The following is a 27,470-nucleotide window of genomic DNA, read 5'->3' as shown; positions in this document are numbered from 1 at the left end:
GGTTAAATACCTTTATCCTCTGCCATATAGGCGTGTTTTGATTTCCCCCCTTAAAAAAATTGTGATTCCCCTTGAGAAAACCAGATTTCAAATTGTATCCCCCATGCTGACTTGGCCACAGAATCTTCACACTATTTCACTGTTTGGCTGACTGGGCGTCCAATTGGATTTTTATTTAATTTTTAAATTACACGTCATATTTTTGTTTATGTTTTTTAAAATTATTTCTATTATTATTTTTCAGAAATTATTTTTTTGAATTATTAAAATAATACTCTTGGTCCTGGACCTCTACCCATTTTAGATTCAAATGCAGCCCACATACTCTCTTACAGTTGTAGCGGGGAAAATCTGAGATCGAAGCCATAGGATTGACTCGACTCAATATTTTAGTGAAAGTCGCCACCGCGCTTTATTATTTCCAAAGGAAAAGGGAAAAGAACGAAGAAAACCCAAAGTTTGTTTTTAAAACAAAAAGAAGAGATCTTAGGTACAGGTGTTGCTTATACAAGGGGAAGGTTTTAAGCACCCCTCATATCTGTGGTACTCCACAGGAACCTTTATGAAAATCTGTGTCGTGTGTGCTAAAAAAAGGGTTTGTTTTATTTTTAAAATAAGCTCGGCAAAGCATTAAGCCTTGTGCCTACATACCTCCTCGGTGCAATGGAGAAATCAGAGCTAATGTAGTTCCGCTTAAAAGGGAAGACGTTTTAAAAACGATTAAACACTTTATCGTCGTCGGAGAGAAATACTCAGCCATTGATCTTGAGCATGAGAACAAATGAGTTCTTTGCATCGCGAATGAAAGAAGGGCTCCAACTCGGATAGAAATCAACGAGTATGCCACTAGCTCTCTCACGCGGAAAAGATCTCATTATATCCATCAATTTCAAAATCGTACGGGTATCGCCACTCGTTTCGACAATTAACAGTGTCTAAGCTTTTGAAGAAAAAGGCCACTAAGGGCAAAAGATATTTTTAAGAAAGGTTTTGAAAAGGTTGCAAACATAAGAATGTTTTGGAAAAAGGGAGAAGATTTTGAAAATTAAAGAAGTGGGAGGAGATGAAGAGGCTATCCTATTGCGTAAAATAGAAGCTAAGGAAAAGAACGGTCTAACCGAAGAAGAAGCCAACACTTGACATTATGGGTCAAGGTAGATTTCCCATCCTTTGGACTTATCAATACCAAACCAAAACATTATCACTTGGGGATCCAGATGAACTTATTATCTTTAGCACCACTTTGCATTAAACACATTAAAATTCTGACGAAAATGGGGCAGAGTAACGGCTGTTTTCGGGTAAAATCCTTATATCAATGCCTTGGAATTAACCATCAAGGGCTTTCAAGGAAATACCTGCACATACAACCAAATAACAATCCAATGCCAGACATACAGAATAACAGCAGAGTAACAATAGAATAAGGGTCCAGAGGTACTAGGTCCATAAGTCCGAATCTCCAAAATGCTCGGGATAGTAACCAATAGTCCGAAAGAGAGCCTTAAGTGTTTTTTAGATTTTTGTTATTTATTAGTGTTTTAGCATAAAAGTAAAGTATGGTCCAAGTGGACAAAAAGAAAATAGCGGAAACATAAACATAGTGTCCAAATGGACAAAGAGAAAATAGCGGAATATAAATATGATGAAATGATAAAGCATAAAGCAAAATATAAAGAGCAATATAATAAATTGCGGAAATTAAAGTCAATTGTTAGATGTTAAAGATAACCATCTTGAAACTTGTCAAGTATGTTATCAAAGTTAGTAATAAAGATCGATGGTGAGTGAAGGATGTTCTCGGATTTAAATTCAATGGAAATTTATCAGAAGCTTGATAAAATCATAGCGAATACACGATAAACCTCCATAAGTCTTAAATCAACCGCATACAATTCTCTTCCATATTTGATCTTTTTGATTCGGGACACGGAATATTGAGATATGTTAAGCAGATCGCCAAGTGATTTATATAGAAATCACCCTACAACGAGGCCGGTCAAAACTTTATGTGCTAATGCATGCGAGAGAAGTGATATGTAGATCACTCTCCGAAAGAAATACCGCACGAAAAGAAAAATAGGGAGCGATCTCGTCTTTACCAAGAATCCATAAGAATTCTCAAGGTATTAAGACTTTCATGGATCAAAAGAAAAAGAAATAAAAGATTGAACCACATGTGAAAGCTCCTTTCATCCATAATTTCAATCACTTAATATTGTGGATTCGGATTCTCATCCTATCCACACCCTAAGTCCATTGAAATTAGAGAGAAATTAGGCCTCTAACTTGTGATTCAAAGAAAATATCAAAAGAAAGGAGTAGAAGATGAGTTAGAACCAAAAACAAGTCAAAAAAGGCAAAAAAAACACATTCTGCTCAGATGTAAGTCGATTTGCACAGAGTGTAAATCGATTTGCATAACTCTGTTTTCAAATCTGCGCAGTTTTTAGTTATGTAAATCAATTTGCACGAGATGTAAATCGATTTGCACAACACAATTTTCAAAAAAAAAAAAAACAGCAAATCAAGAGAAGAAAGCTTGTTTAAACATAAAACCAAACACCTTGTGATCTTGGATCAATTTGTGCACGAAAATGTATCAAGTAAGCAAGCAAAACTCAATAATGTAGCACCAAAGGTGCATCAAACATAAACAACAATGGATCACATCTTGAATTATGGAAAGGATCTAGAATTTTATCAAATCTTCCAAAAACTTTGAATCTTCTTCAAGAACACACAACCACAAGCCTTGATCTCTCACAATTGATGAAGAAAGTAGTGTTTAGGTTGAGGTTTAGCTCTAAATTAGTGAGGTTCAAGATGTGACTCACTAATTTTTGTGGAAGAAACAAGAGCTTTGGGTGAGGGGTTTGGAAGAGGTGAGGAGAGAAAGAGCAAGAGTTTTCTTGGCTATCAAAGCTTGAAAAATGATGAGGGGAATGCCTCAATTTATAGAACTTAGGCTTGGGAAATTTTGTGGCTTGGAGTTAGGATTGGAAAATAGAATTAGGCTTGGGAAAAGGATTTGGAGCCATAAAATGAGATCCAATGGTCTTGATGCAATCACATGAGGGTTTATGATCAAATGATGTAGGTGATCAAATACAAGAGCTAAGTCATGCTTCCCATGCTTGCAAATGATGTCAACACTTTCTAAAGCTGAAATTTGCCTTCATTTTTCCAAATTCGCACTTGTGCAATCGATTTACACTTTATGCAAATCTATTTACATTGCTGAAAAAGGAAAAATCTGGGGCAAAAACAGTTATGTAAATCGATTTGCACATTATGCAAATCGATTTGCACTGATGGCAGAAGCAAAATCTGGTGCAGAATCAGTTGTGTAAATCGATTTACACCTTATTCAAATCGATTTGCACAGTGAAATTGTTGAAAAATGCTCCTTTTGATGGGTATTTTGACTTGGTACCTACAAAACACAAACACACAAAAGCACAAGGAAATATTTTTGGTATTTTGGTTAGTAAAACAATATATACAAGACTAGAACATGGGTGCTCGATGATTCCCTTGCAGATGAATTGAGCACAACATCACAAGTAGAGCTCTGAGTTAAAACTTCTTGATTGATGATTGGTATGCAAATGATGTGTGATCTTAGGGTCAAAAATTGGGGTATGACAGATGCCCCTATTTAAGTTTCTTCGATTCGGAGATACGATGATTGGAAATCTTCGTTTTGACGAAATCGAAGAGACTTAAATATATAAAACACAATTTTTGAACCTAAGATGCTATGCAATGTTTAATGAATGTATATGATGATGATAAAACACGACAACACCGGGGAGGAAAAGGAACTCCACTGGGGAAACAAATTTCTTATGGGAAGAACTTCGAACCACGTACCTAGGGGTTAAGTACGTATTCATAGCAATTCCTGCTACCAATTGAGCTACTAGCTCAAGTGGTAGCAGGAATTGCTATGAATACGTACTTAACCCCTAGGTACGTGGTTCGATTCCTGCGGGAGGCAAAAACAATATTTCCTGGGCAGCCGGTAAGCGGACCTAGGGGGAATTATTGATTAAGCTGGTGACATGCTCGGTTGGCCGACATGGTTGATGCGTGTAGCGGATATCGGGGCCTTACATTAAAAAGGCATGTCACCAGCTTAATCAATAACCCCCCTAGGTCCGCTTACCGGCTGCCCAGGAAATATTGTTTTTGCCTCCCGCGGGAATCGAACCACGTACCTAGGGCTAGGGGTTAAGTACGTATTCATAGCAATTCCTGCTACCACTTGAGCTACTATGTAACACCCCAATTCTACCCGGTAATTATAAACAAAATCAAAGTATTTTAAAATTTTCATACGATGAAATAGGATGTCACATTTGTCATTTAATTCACATACGACAATTATGCCTCCACATAGATACATAGCACTTAAACAAAAGTGGAAAAATTATAACATTAATTTAATCCTAAAAAACGCTTCATCAAATAAATTACTTCGCAGCGGAATTCTCAAACTTCATAAGTACTCAAATCAAGTCGTAGCATCTTTGCACGGTAACTTTAAGTTACAATATAAACCAAAACCAAATAAAATTCAGCAATTAAAACAATAATAAAAACAATCGTTTTGTCCTCCCCGAGTGCTACGTATCAGAGCGATAACCGACTCGACTCACAGCAGCTAAATCCTTCACTCACTAGCACCACCTGCACGTTACCAATATAAAGGTAACGGCGAAAACAAGCAAAGGGTGAGATATCAAACAATATAAATAAAGTCATGATAAAAAGTATATTACGGTCCAAGTCATAATATATATCTCACGTCTCAATTTCAACCACAAACAATTCAAAATATCAAAATCACATAATCACGCACAACGTCGCAATAAAGCAAATGAATGAGACACGACTAATGCATCATGCATGTGGTACCCAGGGCTTCAGCCCCCATCGCCAATTGCCAGATAACCGAGGCATCAAAAACAGGCATAGGCCTTCGTCGCTGTTTTGCCAATCCAGGCCGTCGCTACAACATGCAATTTATGAGACACTATGGAATGCAACAACCACAATCAACCACAAAACAACGTCGCATAAGGCATTCGCCTACGTTGCCAAAATATATCAATCATTATTGATAATTACTCATCACTTTAATTTCCTGCAACATCGCAAAATTCGCAATATCTCAAAATATGCAACAAGCCAAAACATCGCCGAAAACGTCCCCAAAATATCACTAATTTACGGTTACCGAATTGATTCCGTATTCGCCTAAATTTATTCAACTCGGTAAAATTAGCCCCGGTCTGCTATTCACTTTATTTTCTGTTTACTATTTAATTGTTGCTCGGCTACTGTTAACAATGTGGGGGTACTGCTACATCTAACAATTCATCCCCTTACTGTCAAATATATAAGCACTGTTATATTTAAGGTTTACTCTGTTATATGCTGCTAACGAATTGGTACTGCTATTAGACATTTTTTTGCTAAAAACTGCAAGTCCATTTATAGATATACTCCTATCCTAATAGATAGCATTACAAACCTGCTACTAATATTTTTTTATTTTGTTTTTGTTACGGCTACTTATTTCCACTAGTTTAATGGTGACAATGACAATTTATCTAAGTTCTACAATTTGTTTCTAATTGTTCTAGAATTATACTACCAATGGGATAATAAAACAAGTACATAATTAAGTAATTAAAACATCAGGAACCCTTCCCACATGGTGTTCACCGTCCCAAAAATATGTGGGGTCCTTCCCCACTTCACTATACTAAGGGACGTACGTCCCGAGGCCCCCGTCCCTAAAATTTTGTTTTCACTTCCAGACTAATTTTTTTGATCCCGATACCAGTTTTCAACTCAGAAACAATTTCAATCCCAGGAAATTTATCATCGCAATGTAACCAAACCAATTCACAATACCAGATATACCAATTCAACATCATCGAATATAAATTCAATTCATTCCAACTCACAGACAACACAAAATCAACAAATAATCATAGAGCAACCAATCTTCATAAACGGTTCACAGAAAACTTCACACAATAATAATACCGACACCAAAATCATACAAACACACAGAGACAATTATTAATTCCCTAAACCCCACATACGATTCATCATATCCCCAATTATAGAGCAAGAACCCCACCCTTACCTTTGGATCGAAGGTTGCTCTAAATCGTCCCGACCGAAAATCCCCAAATATTCTTCTGCTCGGCAAACCTCACGTGCACTGGTTTCTCCTAATTTCTTCCTCTACGTTCTATTTCTTCAAAAATTTGTGTTATGATAATGAGTATTCTAACCTAAGGTATACCTCACTAATTCCACTTTGGGCCAACTAATTCACACGGGAAACACAACATTCAGCCCAATTAATTTTATTTGATTAAAAACTTTCGATTTACTCGTTAACTCTTATTTTACGGTCTAATTTTATTTATTCAGAAAATTCCTAAAATAATACCCGATACTCTAATAATATTTCTAATACTAAAAATATTAAAAATCTTGATTAATTGTCGATCTGCTATCCCGAACTAATACCGGCTAAATCGTCCCAAAATACGAAAATTCACAAAATACTCCAAACGTCTAAATTAAGAGAATACTCGAATTTCCGGGCGTTACAGGGGGCATCCTCTTTCACTGGGGATGAGAAAATATGCATCCTGAATCAGAATGCCAATCTTCCGTTAACAGAAAACACACCATCGTACCACTGATGATATGAAGAGATGTACCGTCGTACCACTAACGATAACATATACCAACATTCCACTAAAGGTATTAAAGAGAAATTCATAGACGTACCACTGACGATGAAGAGATGTACCGCCGTACCACTGACGATAACATATACCAACGTTCCACTGAAGGTATTAAAGAGAAATTCATCGACGTACCACTGACGATGAAGAGATGTACCGCCGTACCACTGACGATAACATATACCAACGTTCCACTGAAGGTATTAAAGAGAAATTCATCGACGTACCACTGACGATGAAGAGATGTACCGCCGTACCACTGACGATAACATATACCAACGTTCCACTGAAGGTATTAAAGAGAAATTCATCGACGTACCACTGACGATGAAGAGATGTACTGCCGTACCACTGACGATAACATATACCAACGTTCCACTGAAGGTATTAAAGAGAAATTGACGATGAAGAGATGTACCGCCGTACCACTGATGATAACATATACCAACGTTCCACTGAAGGTATTAAAGAGAAATTCATCGACGTACCATTAACGATGAAGAGATGTACCGCCGTACCACTGACGATAACATATACCAACGTTCCACTGAAGGTATTAAAGAGAAATTCATTGACGTACCACTGACGATGAAAGAGATGTACCGCCGTACCACTGACGATAACATATACCAACGTTCCACTGAAGGTGAGCTACCAACGTTCCACTGGAGGTAGAAAAGGGATGTACCGCCGTACCACTGACGATAAGGAGCAATCAATAGCACTTGATTTTTTCAAAGATTGAGGATGCAAACACAAATGCACAATCTCAACATTCATCATCCAGCGACCAAAATTCAATCCATGGCCAAGAAGCTGCCAAAAAGACTGGACCAGGTGAGGGAGAAACTCACTGGATTTCTGTTCGTAGGCATCTGAACAGAATAACTGAAACATATTATCCACATAGAAACAAATTCAGTGGGGATTTCAAGGAAAATGGGCATTTTCTGCTTAAGACACTCTAAATGAAAGAGCAATCTGTTTGGCAATAAACTTCATGATAGCAAATGTGAATGCATGACTGTTTTTGATGCATGTTAATGATGCATATGCTGCCAAAACTTAGCACAAGAAATAACTCAAGAGATAGAGTACAAAAATAACAATCAAGCATGTCTCGAGCTGAACACTAGAGCAAAAACTGTTATAACAATCTTTTGATGGCTTCAGAATAAATGCTACCCAACACCAGGGGAACATTGGAGCTGAGAGAACACAGCATCTGAGTTCTACATCATATTCGAACCAGACCAAAGGTACATTGAGTGGAACACATTCTTCCTCTTTTGCACATGAATACATCAACATATCCATTCCTTGTAATGCACTCATGACTCAAAGTAAAACTTCCTTTTATATATTTTTTCAAAAAGGATTTTGTTGAGATCAATTTTCTCTTTGTTTCAAAAATTACTATCAACAATAAATGACATTTTGAGAGATATGAAAGAAATAAGATTGCCAATAAAGGGTAAAGGCTCAAACTTTTTTAATAGAATGGTAGCCTGCAAAAGGCAAGACCCCATGGATTATTACAAAATTTGGAAAGTGGTAATTTTGTGGAAAAGGTACATTGAAATGTAATGACCCCATCCTCTCTCTCAACTTGGAATTCCTGGGCAAAGGCTTCCATTGAAATGTGTTGAACTTCTTATGATAGACAGATGACTGCTGATGATCAAGTCTTGTCTGATGTAGTTACTTGCCATGAATCCCTAACTTTTGCCTGGACCACTGTTATACCCCAAAATTTGCCCACTTCTTTTTTCAGGAAAGTTTCAATATGAAAATTAAGAGTCTCATATAAACATGGATTTTTTCAAAATATCCTGACATATGAAGAACTTGGTTTTCAGAATTTTTCTTACACAGTAACTTGGCTTACAGTGGAATTTATTCTTACGCAAACGCCAAATACTGTTCTTTACTTCACAAATACTATTTATTTATTTTACAGATAAATAGTACTAACACAGTTCATGCAGGGTTAAATCTTTTTGCAGGCGCAAAAGCAGGAAACTCACACTGTACTGGTAACAATTGTTTTTGTTTTCCCACTAACTTTTGTGCTATATTCCATTATTTTCAAAATCTTTTCAAATCTCTTCTTTCAAATTCAAATCTCAACTTTATTCTCCATCTCTCTTTTTCCAACAATACCTTACACTTTCTTTCAAATCTCACTACCACTCAAATTTCCTTTTGTACGGAATCACATCATTCCCCAACGTCTCTATCATCTTTCCATTCTATAAATACCTCTCATTCTTCCCACAAATCTCACATCAAATTCTAAATCATCTTTCAAATTCCTACCTCATAATCCATCATTTCTTCTTCCCTAGCAAAAATGGCAAAATGGATAGAAACACTGCTTCTTACAGTCGTCACCATTGCTACGGTGATCACAACTTTCTTCTGCCTGCACAGTCCTGAGGAGTGTGGACCTGCAATGGTTATGCTCCCAATCATCTACATGTTATTGATCATAGCATGGTTCATCAACCGTCATTTTTAAAGTTTGCCGTGTTTCTTATTTTCTTAAACGTACCGTCTATTCGTCGTACTGTTCAATAGTATGTAATATTTATACTGTCAGTATTAAATGTTGTACTATTTGTCATAATATTGCTTAATTACTAAGATAATATTTTGTGTGTTTCTGCCAGTCAAATATTTCTATTTCTGTGCATTTAACAATTTTCAGGTTATTATCGGTAATTTTGCCCGCATACCGTAAATATCAGTTATTTATTATGTTTCTGTTTTCTAACAAGTCATGTAAATAAATTTTCATGCTTCACACCAAACAAAAACAAAAATAACAACAAAAAAAAAAAAAAAGAAAATTAACTTTGACGGTTGATTTTTCACTTTAACTGCTGCTTCAGTACACGAACAGTCGGTTGACAGACAAACTGCAGACAGTACAATTCACAGTGATTTGTACAATCAATCAAATCAATCATTCACAATTCAAATTTCCAAGATTTTTGTGTTAGAAGTCTTCTGAATATCACATGATTAGCAGAAACTCAACACTGCACAAAAATCAGGTACGCTTAACTGCCTCCTATACAGACAGTCCCTAATCAGGGTTTTTCTTGTTTTAACAGGAGCAACAAGTTTTGAGAGCTCAAATGGATTTCATATACATCCATACATCTCAAAGTACCATCATACAAATTTTCAAACTTCAATTCACTCAGACGCACCGTCAGCAGCTCAAACAGTCAACAGACGACCCGTTTGACCAAAAAAGTCAACTGACAGTCAAAAATGAAATTTTTTGTCAAAGTCCACATTTTGTCAAAGGATTCAACATTTGATCATTGGATGATCACAATTCATCAAGGAAAGATCAAAAATCAACAAAACCCTAAGATTCAAAATTAGGGTTTTTGCCTGAAAAGTCAACTCAACTTTGACTGATCATAACTCTCTCATCCTTCATCCAAAAAATGTCAACCAAAGCTCATTTTGAAGGAAATTCAATTATCTTTCAAATGCAATTGATCCCATGGTCATTGCATTCACCATTTGAAAAATATGGCCAAAGACATTACAGGTCATTTTCAAAGTCAACAAAAAGACACTTTTTTCAAAAGGACACACAAGGAGAACCAAAAATCATTTTGACATGAAACCAAAGACATTGGTTAGAGGACTCTTTGAGGTTTCCAAAAAGTGCAAGATCTCCTTCATATGACAAAAATTGAAGGATTTACACCTTGTTGAAGTTGGCTAAATTTTGGGAAAATGCATGAAATCAACATTGCTCAAAAATGTTTTTTTTCCAAAAGATGCCAAGTTTTTGTGGTCCAAACATCTTTGCCATGTTACTATGGGCCTCCCACGACCAAGACAAAGCCCACATCTATATTATCCATTTTTGACATAATTTTATCTTATTTTAAGATTAAAATTAAAGGAAATTGCATGGATAATTGATGGCTTGATCTCCAAGTATGACACACCTCCAAAGTCTTCATTTTTCTGCAGAAAATTGATGCCCAAGGCAAGAGCATTGAATGGAGTCAAGGATTGGTCAAAAATTCAAGGTTTTTAATATTTTAAAAACCAAACTTTCAACAAAGGCAACAAGGCTTCTTGCTTCACTTCCAAGCAGCCTTTGGGCTATAAAAGGAGTAGCATACTTCAGCAACAAGGGGACACGAATTAGAACAAGAGCATAGCCATCTTTATCATAAAATTCTCCAAAAAATACATACACTTTGTAATTTTCAAATTCTACTTTCTAATCACTATCAATACAAATAAAGCTTTCCAATCATCTTCTCAAACATCATAGAGTAAGATTGAACTCTTAACACAGGCCCATGAGAGTCGTATAAAGCATATAATGTTCTTCATGTACATATGCACTTAACTTTCATTTTCTTACTTGCAACTAATTTCCATGTAAACTAACCATACTAACATGTCTATAAGGTCCTACATGAGTGATCTGGGCTTTAACATGAGAGTTCCCACGTGAGAATAACCTTATACCATTAACACATGCATATGAGTGTTCATACTTGAATCTCTTCGAACCCACGGCTACAGGCCTCAAATTGCAAAACTAATACCACCATCGTGTTCAGGAGGTGATTTTAAGGGGATCTGGGTCACTTTCATTCATTGCTAACGCTTGTTTTTTGCAGGTTCATAAGTTGCCAAAAACTGCATTTTTATCGTCCAAATAGGGGAGGTTAAAAACCCCCGCTATTTGAATCAAAAAACTACACTTCTGGAGGTTGAAGACGACCACGCGTCCAAGCGTGGTTCGTCAGCTCCAGCTTTGACCCTTTGACTGCATGCGTGGCCCTTTCCATGTTTCTCATTCGCTGGTCAACCAGCGTGGGCCCTAGTCAGAGAATTTGAATTCTCCTTGAATTCAGTGTGTGCTCCCTACCATCATATCATGCGCCATGAAATCTGAACCACATGATTCAATTTCCAGTTCAATCCAACGCATCACAACATGCAGCACACCATGGAACCTCAGCTCCTCACCATACAGGATTAGTATCCTTTCATATTTTCTATTTTTATTTTATTTTTATTGCAAAATTATTTAAAAATAGTTTTAAAATCAAAAAAAATTCACAAAAAATATTTTAAACTTCTGAAATAATATATTATTTTATGAAACAAAAATATTTTATTTTTCTTCAAAATTTCAATATTTTTCATAATTAATTAGTATGTATTTGTATATTTGCTTATTAATTATTTTAATTAGTCAAAAAATCATAAAAAAAATTGTTCTTTGTGTTAAATATTGTTTATATATCATAAACTAATTTTGTACATATTTAGGATAATTTTCTCTTTAAGTTTTAATTATTTGTGTAATTATTTATATAATTATGTTTTAATTAACTTAAAAAAATCCAAAAACAATTTCAAAAATTCCAAAAAAAATTAGTTTTATTCTAAAATCAATTAACAAACATTTTGTACATATTTTTAAACTTATTTGCTAGGTTTAATCATATTTCCATCTTTTCTTTATTTTAAATTAATTAATAATGCATTAATTATATTTAAAATAAATCACAAAAATCCAAAAATATGCCTTTTATTTCTTGCAATTTAAATTCCTAGATCAATGTATAGGATGTCAAATTCATGTAAATAGGCTAGTTTACATTTCCCGCACAATCGATGTAATAGCGTAGATTTACTTTCCGCACTTTACATTTCCGCATTTTAATTTCCAGCACCCATATAAACTGCGTGTATGTCAAAGATAAAACTGAACCATCAGATCACTAACTTCAAAGATAAATATCTGAATTCAATCACAATCACATTTGCACCTCCTAGGGTAACCCCTTTTCACTCTTTTCAAAATCAAAGTTACATTTCTACTGTTTCGAGTACAAAATCGAACCTTTTGTTTATATCCGACGAATGGATAGATTTTTAAAGGGAACAAGGATAAAGACCTTACAACTCAGGGTAGACCTCCTAGTTTGCTTGCTCAAATCAAAACAAACAAAATTCTCATACACTGTTGTTTTTCAAAACAAATTTTCCAAAAGACAATATTTTGTATACATCCAAACACGGATCATTACAAAATTAACGATCTTTTCAAAACATCTTTCGAAAGATAAACCAGCATTTGTATATATCCGCACAAGGATCATTACAAATTCTATTTGCAAAGGTATTTCAAAAACACAGGTAAAGCATTCCGAATCAATTGAAAAGTAAAGCAAATGAGCTAAGCAAACTAAAGAGCCCATGGATAACCATGGATACAAAGGGTGCTAACACCTTCCCTTTGTATAACCTACCCCCTTACCCAGAATCTCTCAAAGGTCTTTTTTCTGTTTCTTTTATAAACCTTTCCTTCATTGGATAAAATAAAAGGTCGGTGGCGACTCTGTAAACTTTTTCAAAAGTGACGCGAAAGCGTCCGATCGACAAAAAAGGAGTCAGTTCACGTATCCCACACCACGGAGGGGTATGGCCCGAAAGGACGGTCCACAACCACCCTTTCGGGTTTTCAGTCCACCGGGTATTTTATTCTGTTTATGTCTCTAATTTTTTCCTGGACCGCCCTTTCGGGTTTTCAATCCACCAAGACACTCTTTTTTGCCTAAGCCGCCCTTTCGGGTTTTCAGCTTAGCGAGCTGTTCTTTTATTATTTTTAGGCGAAGTATTTCTTGACTACATCAGCATTCACTGACGGGGGAGCTCCTCTCCATCCATAGTTGTAACAATTAATGCACCGCCAGAGAAGGCTTTCTTAACAACATATGGTCCTTCGAAATTAGGAGTCCACTTGCCCCTTGAATCGGAGGTAAAAGACAAGATCCTTTTGAGCACGAGGTCGCCTTCTCTGAATACACGAGGTCGAATCTTCTTATCAGAAGCTTTCTTCATTCTTTTCTGGTATAGCTGACCATGGCATAAAGCCGTCATTCTCTTTTCTTCTATCAAATTCAATTGATCAAACCTGCTCTGACACCACTCAGCCTCAGATAACTTGGTTTCCATTAAAACTCTCAATGATGGAATCTCAACCTCAATAGGGAGCACTGCTTCCATACCATAAACCAAAGAAAAGGGGGTTGCCCCGGTTGAAGTACGAACAGATGTACGGTACCCATGCAAAGCAAATGGGAGCATCTCATGCCAGTCCTTGTACGTAACAACCATCTTTTGCACAATCTTCTTAATATTCTTATTTGCTGCTTCAACAGCTCCATTCATCTTTGGCCTATAAGGCGAAGAGTTGTGATGTTCAATCTTGAAGCTTTCACACAGTTCTCTCATCATGCTATTATTCAGATTCGAGCCATTATCAGTGATGATCTTGCTCGGTACACCATATCGGCAGATGATGTTGTTCTTGATAAATCTGACCACAACTTGCTTTGTCACATTAGCATATGAAGCAGCTTCTACCCACTTGGTAAAGTAATCGATTGCTACCAGGATGAATCGATGTCTGTTCGAAGCCTTGGGTTCAATTATGCCAATCATATCGATACCCCACATAGAGAAAGGCCATGGAGAGGAAATGACATTGAGAAGTGTCGGAGGCACATGAATCTTGTCAGCATACACTTGACATTTGTGACACTTCTTTACAAACTTGTAGCAATCAGATTCCATTGTCAGCCAATAGTAACCTGCTCTAAGCATCTTTTTAGCCATCGAATGTCCATTGGAATGAGTACCAAAAGAACCTTCATGAATTTCACGCATTAACATGTCTGCTTCATGTCTATCCACGCATCTGAGCAAAACCATGTCATAATTTCTCTTATACAAAACATCCGCATTGATGAAGAAACTGCCAGCCAATCTCCTCAAAGTTTTCTTATCCTTATTTGATGCCCCAAGTGGGTACTCCTGAGTCTGAAGGAAATGCTTAATATCGAAATACCAAGGCTTTTCATCTGTTGATTCCTCAATGGCAAATACATGAGCAGGTCTATCAAGACGCCTGATTGTAATCCGAGGCTCCTCATTATGAAAGTTCACTTTGTACATGGAGGACAATGTGGCTAATGCATCAGCCATCTGATTCTCATCTCGAGGGATGTGGTGGAACGTCAACAGCCTTCTGGCGTAATCTTTGTAAGGGATCAAGCCAGGATGACGAGTTTCCCATTCTCCTTTAATCTGATTAATCACAAGCGCAGAATCTCCATAAACATCAAGAATCTTAATTCTTAGATTAATGGCCTCTTCAAGCCCCATGATGCAAGCTTCATACTCAGCAATATTATTTGTACAATCAAAACATATCCTTGTAGTGAAAGGTACATGTGAACCTTGCGGAGTCACAATAATGGCACCAATTCCATGGCCATGAACATTAGAAGCTCCATCAAAAATTAAACCCCATTTGGATTCAGGATCTGGTCCTTCTTCTGGCAATGGTTCATCCCAATCTTGAGCTCTCAAATACATTATATCTTCATCTGGGAAGTCCATTCTGACAGATTGATGATCATCAATTGGTTTGTGAGCGAGGTTGTCGTCCTCGGTTTTTTCTCGTGAGATACGAACTGACTCTTCTTTTATTTTTTTTGAGTTTGTGAATCAGAGAGTCGCCACCGACTTTTATTTTATCCAATTAAGGAAAGGTTTATAAAAGAAACAGAAAAAGACCTTTAAGAGATTTTGGGTTCGGGGGTAGGTTATACAAAGGGAAGGTATTAGCACCCTGTCATACCCCAAAATTTGCCCATACTATTTCTCTTGTACAAGTTCAAATCAATACACAAGGCTCCTAGACACACTCTCCTATACAAGGCTCTGAAACTAGGATTTGACTTATTCAAAGGAAAATCAGTGAATCAATGACTCCAAAGCATCTCATATGGCTAAATACACTTCACACTATCTCTATAACAAGTATCAAAGCCTATCTCAAAGTTCTGGTCATTCAAAAGTTCCGAAGATCAACAGTCGACTAGTTAATCTAAAAGTCAACTGTGGTCAAAGTAAAGTCAAAACCCCTGATTTTTTTGTCAAGATCCTCATATTAAAGTATCATTCACCATTTGATCAAGAATTGATCATGGTTCATCAAGGAAAGATCAAAAATCAACAAATCAAAAGGTTTCTAAATTAGGGTTTTGTATAGGAAAAGTCAACTGAACTTTGACCAGCCGTAACTCCCACATGGAACACCAGAAATCTTCCATCCAATGCTCAATTTAAAGGAAATTGAATTCTCTACAATTTTGTCTCTCACATGCCAAGTCTAAAGATGCTTCATTTGAGAGATATGGATCAAAACATTACAGGTCCTTCTAAAGGATCGCAAAAAAGTCATTTTTTCCTCAAAGCTCATAAATTGAACATGGTAAACTCAATTGAGATGAAACCAAAATGAACCTTTAGAGGACTCTTTAAGCTTTCTAAAAAGTCCTAAAACACCTCCATACAATAAAAATTGAGAGTTATGGCTTGGTGAAGTTGACAAAATTTGAGAAGATGCACCTAATACAAAATGGTGAATTTTGATGTTTTGAATTATTGGGCCTAAGCTTTTGGACTTCAAACTCATCCATGGGCTAATCCAAGACTTTTAAGTCTAATATTTTGTTTTTATGATCTTTATTTATATTTATGTGAATTTTTATTCATTTAAATATTAAATAAATCAAACAAAATATAAAATAAATAGATTTAAACTAATGGATTTATTTTCCAACCACATTAGTTGACCAAATCCCCAAATTGCTGATCCAATTTTCGCACAAGGCAAGATTTGTTGGAAAAAAGATTGGAATTAAACCAAATTTGGAAAGATCCAATATATTTTCAAAGTTAAATCTCAATCACTCATAATATAGAGATTTGATGAAGTTTTCTTGACCTAAATACATCTCTATAAAGACCAAAACAGAGGCAAATGTTGGGGGACGAAATTCAGAAGGATTGGCAGCCTTTTATGCTCTAACAGAACCTTTGAAAAACCAAGCAAAATTCAAAGTCGAATTCAAGGATTGAGTCTAATTCAGAGGTTTTGATGGATTCTAATACGTTCCCAGGGACCTCTTGAAACGAGCCAGATCATTACCGGCGATTGAAGCACACCAAATCATCATCAATAGCCTGCGGTTTGTAATTTTTTTACTTTCTTTCGATTGCAGCGATCTATGTACCATTGGCACAATTTAATTGCATATTTGTGATGTCTATAAGGTTCTAAATATTTCTGGGCAGTTAATTGGACCTTTGAGTGTTCGTGTAGCAATTCGCCATTGATAGGTTTAGAGGTCTTGAATTAGGGTTTTATGATATAAGACAAATTGACCCCAATTTCAAGTATACTTGATCTCGTGAGAAGTAGGCGAAGTCATTCATCGGTTCACTTTTGCTTTTCACTGCTTGTATGAGGTTTATGTGTGTGCAGGTCATATAGTGATGGCCGTCGTCTGTGGGTAAAGGTAAGGCACCTAATACGACGGTTCCATGAAGGAGATGGGTGCGTGTCACCACGTGACTGGGTCAGTTTAAATTGCGCGCGTTTTGTCTTTTAAATGATTAAATGTTTCCATATGTGCTCTTTGTTTCCTTTCTTTAACAAACAATGCGCACGGATGGCTTGGCTGGAGGCATCGCTGGTGACAAGAGGGGCGTAGGTTCGACCCCTATCCCCAACATAGATTTTTTTTCAAAGAATAGCACTCGCAGATCCAGCGTGACGAAGGTTTGCACGCGCATGGTGCACCCGCAGCCACCAGCCCTAGGATCTCTTCTATCACAGATCCAACGTCTCCTAACGCGTGGGCACATCATAGACCTACACAGCCTCGCCACACTGAACCAAGATAAGTTCTAATTTCTTCTTTTTTTTAATTACATAAAACCCTTTTTTGTATATTTATATATATAAATTTCATATAAATATTTTCTTTTTTTTTACAAAATCCTAAAAAACCTTTTTTTAAATAATAAGTGTCGATTCCTCGATTTTATTAAAAAAATAATAATAATAATAATAGTTTAAAATGTATTTAAATTATTTTAATTCATAAATTAATTTTGGGTTAATCAATTAAAATATATTTTGACCTTTTAAAAATCTATATTTTCATTTTTGATCGATTTAATTAATTAGCTCGAAGACCGATAATTAATTAAATCCGATTGTTATTCAATTCAATTTTCACCCGATTTAATATTTACAAGAATTTGCTATACACTGAAGAATCTTTTCTTTGTGCATTTTCTTTTCAGGGTTAGCAACAGGGTTTCCTCCGACGACGCGCCACACCCTTCACAAAGCTAAGTACCCTATTTATTTTTAAAAGTCTATTTTGTTTCCTTTGATTTTAGGGTTTGCCCTTATATTTCTGAACTGTGCATACACTCACTCCATCTGTTTTCTGTCTTTGCCTTGCTACTTTCAGGGTAACTTCGAGGCTTCCTCCGACTGTCAACCATGTCAGATCAAATCCAAATGCAAAGCTAAGTATTGTTTATTTATTTATTATTAATTTCTTTATCCTTTATTTTTATTAGGGTTAACCCTAATTGCCTTCGAACCGATAATGCACTCACTCTTTGTTTTCTGTTTATTCTTCCTTTTCCAATTTTCAGGGTTCGTGGAATGCCAAAGCTACGCGTATCGGTAACCCTAAACCCTAACTCTAATATTTTCTGTTTTAATCGTTTAATTATACTCCGCTGGTTTCAATTTCCCTCTCCCGTTATTGCTTTAATTATTAATTGTCGTGGTTAGTAATTTTAGGGAGTGGTAACCTTGAATTGAATCTAGAATCACTAATTTTACAAGATAAATGTCATCGAAGTTAACCACGTGATTGTTGCACACACGCACCCTTTTGGGGTAACCTCTCTGTTGCCTTGTTGCCTGTTGCCTGTTGCCTTCGTGTTTTTTTTGCAGAATAAGCCAAGTCCCTCGAATACGAGGATACCTCAGCCTGTTGCCTCGATAATTAAAAGGTCACGACCCTAATGATGCTGCCTTCGATACACAAATGACCTCGACCCTCGGATGTTGCCTACGGAAAAAGGCTGAGGTATCTTCTGGCTGCCTACGAAAATGGCTTATTCTGATCCTTACCTTAGACTACCTGCCCTTCTATGGCATGGGACAGTCTTATGGCAAAGGATGCCTCGACGACCCTTCAACCTCCAAACGAAAGGCTTCCTGCCCTCTTATGGCAAGGATAGACCCTTTCATTCTGAAAGGCAAAAAGAGACCTATCATCTGAGTTTAAGGTAATTGCCCCTAATTGCCTTGCAATGCTCAAACCTTTTTTTTATATATTCTTTCTCATAATTTTTCAAAAGGGCAACGCTTATTCACAAGCTAAAGTCCCTATCTTTTTCATCTACTTTTTCTAAACGAACGAGCAAGCAAAGCAATTAAGAGCCCATGGAAAACCATGGATGCAAAGGGTGCCTTACACCTTCCCTTTGCATAAATTACCCCCCGAACTCAGATTTTCTTAAAAGGTTTTTTTTCTGTTTCTTTTTGCCTTTCTGAATTTGTTTGGATAAAATAAAAGTCGGTGGCGACTCTTGCTTACCGCGACATTTTCGATTATAAAAGTCAGTTCACCGTATTACAGAACTGGCGACTCTGCTGGGGATGCTTTCGATTAAAAGAGGGGTTACCTTAAAAGTTTAGGATTCACTTAATTGTATTCTATTGTTTGCTTTGCTTGTTTTATTTTTCAGGGGCGTTTTGGAAATTAACTGAAGGACGAATCCTATACCCGGATTCAAGAACACTTAAGATTAGGAGTGGCATAGTCATGGCGACCTCTTTCACATATGTGGGAGATGAGTCAATATGAAGTTCACACTTGAGTTAGGACTCCATAGCATATGCACACCTTTCTCAAATGAGGGAGGTCTATGTATGTGTCTGTGGGTGCGCCGGAGCTCAAGGACCTTTAGTTACCCTTAACCCATCCTGGCCTTTAGGAACGTAGTGGGGGGACTACTCTTGACAAATGTTAAGAACTAGTCGCTACCCGATGCTACAATTCAGATAGGTTCTTTCTCAAAGTATCATTGCATGGTGCGAATGCATCATGTCCGAGGGTGCTTTAGAAGGGCTGACAATTCTGGATAACTTTAGAACCTGTTGCTGAAATCTCCTTATCCATAGAAATGCCCTTGGGAAGGACACCTGATCAGACTCCATGCAAGCCTTAAGCCAAAAATTGTGTGACTTGTGTGACTTGCTTGTGCTTGCTACTAACCTTCGTTTCCTCGCAGGTTTTGTTAAAAGGACTTGTTTGTCATTACCATCTCACACTAAGTCTAATGAACTGCATTCGCATAACATCATGGCATCATGACATCATAAGCATAACATGATTTAACTAACCCTTTCAAGGATCTTAGGAATTTAGGGCGCGCAATTTCAGGTGCTCTTATCAAGGACTGAATTCCTAGCAAGGGGCAAGAGGATTTATTTTCCTCTGGCCATTCGTCTTCCAATTCAAAGACATAGTACCTATCAAGGGGCAAGAGAATTTATTTTCCTCTGGCCATTCGTCTTCCAATTCAAAGACACAGTACCTATCAAGGGGCAAGAGGATTTACTTTCCTCTCGCCACATATCTTCCAATTCAGAGACCTTGTATCTAGCAAGGGGCAAGAGGATTTATTTTTCTCTAGCCATGTACCTTCAAATTCACAGGTATCCCGAATCAGAGGCTATGACCCACTGGATATGGTGAGCTGGATTCTCATAGAAGAACATCCAAGAATCAGAGTTCTTCAAACGAAGAAGCGACCAAATCATTTTTTACGTTGCTAACTAAATTTCCGGAGATCCTTGAAAATATTGCATCTGCATTCATAACATTGCATCACAGGTTTCCACCACAGGTTTCTCATCTCCTCGCTGTTTATTTCAGCATCATGAATCTCGAGCAATCAGTCAAAGATCTTCAAGCTCAGAATGCCCAGTTTCAAGATTTGATCCTAAACTTGTCCAAGGGGCAAGAAGAATTAAAGGCACTTCTGTCCGAGAAGGAGAAGGACCAACAAAGGGAGCAAGGTGTGCAAGATAAATGGAAATCCAAACCAAAGCGATCATTCACTCCGTTGCACGTGCCGATGTCTCAAGTTCTGCAACAACTGCTCAACCAGAACTTGATAACCTTATTACCTTCATATTCAATCCCTACAAATCCTGCTCCTGGGTATAAGTACCATGCGAGATGTGCTTATCATTCGAATAGTCCTGGCCATGACACAGAGGATTGTGGACCATTGAAGCATAAGATCCAAGACTTAATTGACAACAAGATCATTGACTTCAATTCAACTGGGGGGCCTTACATGGCTAATACTATGCGTAACCAACAAGTTGGGGGAGCTCTGATCTCCACATCAGCATCACAACCACAACGTAAGCATAACGCGCCTAAAAGACAATTCACAAAGATCAACATGACTTTGGCTGAAGCGTTGCAACAGATGCTGAAGAAAGGGCTAATGACTTTGAGGGATCCTCCTCGGAATCCTAACACTTTGTCTCATCAGTATAATCCTAATGCAAGATGTGCTTACCACTCCGACAGCATCGGACATGACACTAACGATTGCTGGCTACTGAAGAATAAAATCCAAGACCTCATTGATGATAAGATGATTGATTTCAATTCACCTGAGGAATCTCATGTGGCTAATGCTGGGAACAATCGGAAAGGTCACAATGAACCCAACCAATCTGTAGGGACAATTCTGATCTCTACACCAGTTCCACAACAAAGATGCAAGTCAGGAGCACCTAAGCGTCAGTTCACGAAGATCAACATGTCACTGGCTCAGGCATTACAACATTTGTTGAAAGCAAACTTGATCACTGTGAGGGGTCTTCCTGTAAAGCCCAACACTTCCGCTCCCAGCTATAAGCCCAATGCGAGGTGCGCATACCACTCCAATAGCCCTGGACATGATACAAATGATTGTTGGCCATTGAAGAACAAGATTCAAGACATGATCGATGCTGGTGAAATTGAATTCCCTCATCCCCAGACTCCTATAGTGATCCCTGCTCCCAGGCACAATCACGACAAGAATGATTAATGTCATAGTGGATGAACTTTAGATCATTAGATTTACTTTCATTTGCAATTTCTATTCTGTTTGTTTAAACATTCAAATTATGATAGACATTATTTAATAATCATCATCAGTGCATTGCATATATTTGTCTTGAGTAAATTATTTCGTTATCACTCATTTTAAATTGCGTATTTACTTTGCATATGTTTTATGTTTACTCAACTCCTGCTAAAGTTGTATACCTTTTGAGGGAGGATGACGAAAATGATACCGCAACCTCATACAGTATGCTTTTGAGCGGACTATGCTGATGATGTACAGGCATTGTTTCAATTCCTAAACAGTGGAGATATAAGGAGGATAATCCCTCGTCAACCCCTTTGAGCCTAAGAAGTAGAAGTTTCTTTCTTGTACTAATTAAAACCCTTGATCATAACCTGGGGCAGGGTAGTTCTCAGTTAATTTGGCTGTGCATTCTATTTTAAGAGAATCATTCAGTACACCTTTCAACAAAGGTTTCAATCACAAACGCTCAGCCGCACACATCAAAGAAGTGTCGGAAATGTCAATCAAAAGACAATGATGGTCCATCAATCATCAAACAAGGCGGTCAATATCTTTCAAGAAGGAAAAAACATATATACAAAGAAAAGCCTGCTAAGTCAAAAAATCAAAAGATGACTTAGGCAAAAATCAAGGCATCCCGCTGACTGTAAGCTCAAAATAGACAGTTCAGGCAAAAGTTAGGGATATCAAAAAGATGAAAAAAAGAGAAGTCAATAAATTCTTGAACAACTCAAAGTTGCGACTAACACAAGGAAGAAGTGACTGCCATCTCAAAAGTTCTCTTTGTTTGCGAACCATCAACATTATCAAAGGTGCAAAATCCAAAAGTCTCTTGGAACCTGAATGCATAAGTTGAATTAACTGAGCTTAGGGCTGAAGGTCATCACGAAGAGGGGTGGGTACAATCAAATTTTGAGCCTTTATCTTTTGTTTCTTAAACCGTGAACCAAGCCACGTTACAACCCTTGAAAGTCCTAATTGAAGTATGGTTAGTTCGAAAGCATATTGTCACCAAAAAGGTATCCCGACTCCTTAAGGTTTACTAAAATGCTGAGATGATATTTCGCTTCTACAAAAATAGCATGTTTTACAAATATCACGCTTTTACATCTCTTGTTTTAATGTTTTTTCAAAAACTCAAGACATTGTATGCGTTGCATCTCATGAATGTATTATTAAACATATTCTGCTACATAATTTCAAATGTTAGCAACAGAAAGAATTTGCACAGGGTACAACTAATGACTAAAAGTTATCCAAACCAACAAAGATTACTCCAAAAAAGCAATGTCTCCCACACAGACAAGGGGCATGGTACGTTTTGCCCAATCAATCTGGGGCAATCAAGTCAAGATTCCAAGAATCTCTCAAAAGCAAAAATAGTCAAGGGCGTCGTCCTAAGATTATGATTACTGAGGGCATGTCGCCCATAGCGCACATCTCATAAAGTCCTCGTGAGGCGAATCTTTCCAAAGCTCTTACTAGCGGGGGCAAACCTATGCAAGTCCAATTTGACATCTTGATCAACATTCAGTGACATGTCTTAAATCCAGGAATGGCAGGTACTATAATACTGGGCGCAACTTTCAAGACACCCATGTCTCCCCCACAGAGTCGGGTTCACGAGATCACATCCCCACAGAGTAATCATTAAGAAGATATCTTCAAACGCTCCCGATAGAGACATGGCTGCCCAACAGAGTTTACATCTTCAACGCTGTCGCTCTCCTCCAACATGATTTATCAATATCTTTATCACCAATCAGGGAACATCAAGTCACTAATCATCTCCAAGCAGAAATCATAAATTCCCAGCTGAGCATCTTCAAGACAAGATCAGACAGTACAATTACAAGGACATAAGGATCTACTTTCTTAATCAAAGACAACATAAATCATATTCACATATCATATGTCATAAACATGTTCATACACTGCATACATTACCTCATAATGAACTCATACATAACATGCAAAAGCTCTCATTTATTTTGAGGGATTCATTACATAACCCATGCATCATGACATTGCATAAAGATTAACCTTACCTTTTTCAGAATACAGGTACCGACAAATGAACGAAATCTCCAACTTTCCAAGATCTAATTCAGCTACTACGAATGGTACTGACACGATCAACGCTCGAAGATCTAATTCATTTACCACGAACGGTAATGACACGATCACTTTCAAAGTCTAATTCAGCTACTACGAACAGTACTGACACGACAAAAGATCTAATTCGGTTACTACGAACGGTACTGACACGGTCAACTCTCAGAGATCTAATTCTATCATCACGAACGGTGTAGACACGATCACTGACCTTCTCAGTCTAATTCAGCTACTACGGACAGTACTGACACGACAGAAGATCTAATTCAGATACTACGAACGGTACTGACACGATCAAATTTCAGAGGTCTAAGTCTATCATCACGAACGGTGTGGACACGATCACTGGCCTTCCCAGTCTAATTCAGTCACTACGAACGGTGCTGAAACGACAAGAGAATCTAATTCTATCATCACGAACGATGAAGACACGATTATCTCCTCAGATCTAATTCTATCATCACGAACGATGAAGACACGATCATCTTTCCAAGATCTAATTCAAGTATCACGAACGATACTGACACGATCAATTCCCAAGGATCTAATTCATCTACCACGAACGGTAATGACACGGTCAACGCGCAAACAACATCTTCTCAAAATTCAACTACCAGATGGCATCTTTAAGCCCATCTCCGACAAAAGTCCCTACTTCAGCTAGGGCAAATTTCTTGGTATTCTAGTGTTCAATCATCTTCCACCTTCAGATACCGACTGGCACACAAACCACTCTACATCTTCAGGTTTAAGATAATTGAACAGGGGCAGCTGTCATACCCCAAAATTTGCCCATACTATTTCTCTTGTACAAGTTCAAATCAATACACAAGGCTCCTAGACACACTCTCCTATACAAGGCTCTGAAACTAGGATTTGACTTATTCAAAGGAAAATCAGTGAATCAATGACTCCAAAGCATCTCATATGGCTAAATACACTTCACACTATCTCTATAACAAGTATCAAAGCCTATCTCAAAGTTCTGGTCATTCAAAAGTTCCGAAGATCAACAGTCGACTAGTTAATCTAAAAGTCAACTGTGGTCAAAGTAAAGTCAAAACCCCTGATTTTTTTGTCAAGATCCTCATATTAAAGTATCATTCACCATTTGATCAAGAATTGATCATGGTTCATCAAGGAAAGATCAAAAATCAACAAATCAAAAGGTTTCTAAATTAGGGTTTTGTATAGGAAAAGTCAACTGAACTTTGACCAGCCGTAACTCCCACATGGAACACCAGAAATCTTCCATCCAATGCTCAATTTAAAGGAAATTGAATTCTCTACAATTTTGTCTCTCACATGCCAAGTCTAAAGATGCTTCATTTGAGAGATATGGATCAAAACATTACAGGTCCTTCTAAAGGATCGCAAAAAAGTCATTTTTTCCTCAAAGCTCATAAATTGAACATGGTAAACTCAATTGAGATGAAACCAAAATGAACCTTTAGAGGACTCTTTAAGCTTTCTAAAAAGTCCTAAAACACCTCCATACAATAAAAATTGAGAGTTATGGCTTGGTGAAGTTGACAAAATTTGAGAAGATGCACCTAATACAAAATGGTGAATTTTGATGTTTTGAATTATTGGGCCTAAGCTTTTGGACTTCAAACTCATCCATGGGCTAATCCAAGACTTTTAAGTCTAATATTTTGTTTTTATGATCTTTATTTATATTTATGTGAATTTTTATTCATTTAAATATTAAATAAATCAAACAAAATATAAAATAAATAGATTTAAACTAATGGATTTATTTTCCAACCACATTAGTTGACCAAATCCCCAAATTGCTGATCCAATTTTCGCACAAGGCAAGATTTGTTGGAAAAAAGATTGGAATTAAACCAAATTTGGAAAGATCCAATATATTTTCAAAGTTAAATCTCAATCACTCATAATATAGAGATTTGATGAAGTTTTCTTGACCTAAATACATCTCTATAAAGACCAAAACAGAGGCAAATGTTGGGGGACGAAATTCAGAAGGATTGGCAGCCTTTTATGCTCTAACAGAACCTTTGAAAAACCAAGCAAAATTCAAAGTCGAATTCAAGGATTGAGTCTAATTCAGAGGTTTTGATGGATTCTAATACGTTCCCAGGGACCTCTTGAAACGAGCCAGATCATTACCGGCGATTGAAGCACACCAAATCATCATCAATAGCCTGCGGTTTGTAATTTTTTTACTTTCTTTCGATTGCAGCGATCTATGTACCATTGGCACAATTTAATTGCATATTTGTGATGTCTATAAGGTTCTGAATATTTCTGGGCAGTTAATTGGACCTTTGAGTGTTCGTGTAGCAATTCGCCATTGATAGGTTTAGAGGTCTTGAATTAGGGTTTTATGATATAAGACAAATTGACCCCAATTTCAAGTATACTTGATCTCGTGAGAAGTAGGCGAAGTCATTCATCGGTTCACTTTTGCTTTTCACTGCTTGTATGAGGTTTATGTGTGTGCAGGTCATATAGTGATGGCCGTCGTCTGTGGGTAAAGGTAAGGCACCTAATACGACGGTTCCATGAAGGAGATGGGTGCGTGTCACCACGTGACTGGGTCAGTTTAAATTGCGCGCGTTTTGTCTTTTAAATGATTAAATGTTTTCATATGTGCTCTTTGTTTCCTTTCTTTAACAAACAATGCGCACGGATGGCTTGGCTGGAGGCATCGCTGGTGACAAGAGGGGCGTAGGTTCGACCCCTATCCCCAACATAGATTTTTTTTCAAAGAATAGCACTCGCAGATCCAGCGTGACGAAGGTTTGCACGCGCATGGTGCACCCGCAGCCACCAGCCCTAGGATCTCTTCTATCACAGATCCAACGTCTCCTAACGCGTGGGCACATCATAGACCTACACAGCCTCGCCACACTGAACCAAGATAAGTTCTAATTTCTTCTTTTTTTTAATTACATAAAACCCTTTTTTGTATATTTATATATATAAATTTCATATAAATATTTTCTTTTTTTTTTACAAAATCCTAAAAAACCTTTTTTTAAATAATAAGTGTCGATTCCTCGATTTTATTAAAAAAATAATAATAATAATAATAGTTTAAAATGTATTTAAATTATTTTAATTCATAAATTAATTTTGGGTTAATCAATTAAAATATATTTTGACCTTTTAAAAATCTATATTTTCATTTTTGATCGATTTAATTAATTAGCTCGAAGACCGATAATTAATTAAATCCGATTGTTATTCAATTCAATTTTCACCCGATTTAATATTTACAAGAATTTGCTATACACTGAAGAATCTTTTCTTTGTGCATTTTCTTTTCAGGGTTAGCAACAGGGTTTCCTCCGACGACGCGCCACACCCTTCACAAAGCTAAGTACCCTATTTATTTTTAAAAGTCTATTTTGCTTCCTTTGATTTTAGGGTTTGCCCTTATATTTCTGAACTGTGCATACACTCACTCCATCTGTTTTCTGCCTTTGC

This window comes from Vicia villosa, unplaced genomic scaffold (assembly GCF_029867415.1).
Source record: "Vicia villosa cultivar HV-30 ecotype Madison, WI unplaced genomic scaffold, Vvil1.0 ctg.000113F_1_1, whole genome shotgun sequence".
NCBI classification, from domain to species: Eukaryota; Viridiplantae; Streptophyta; class Magnoliopsida; order Fabales; family Fabaceae; genus Vicia; species Vicia villosa.
This window is presented reverse-complemented; position numbering follows the sequence as displayed.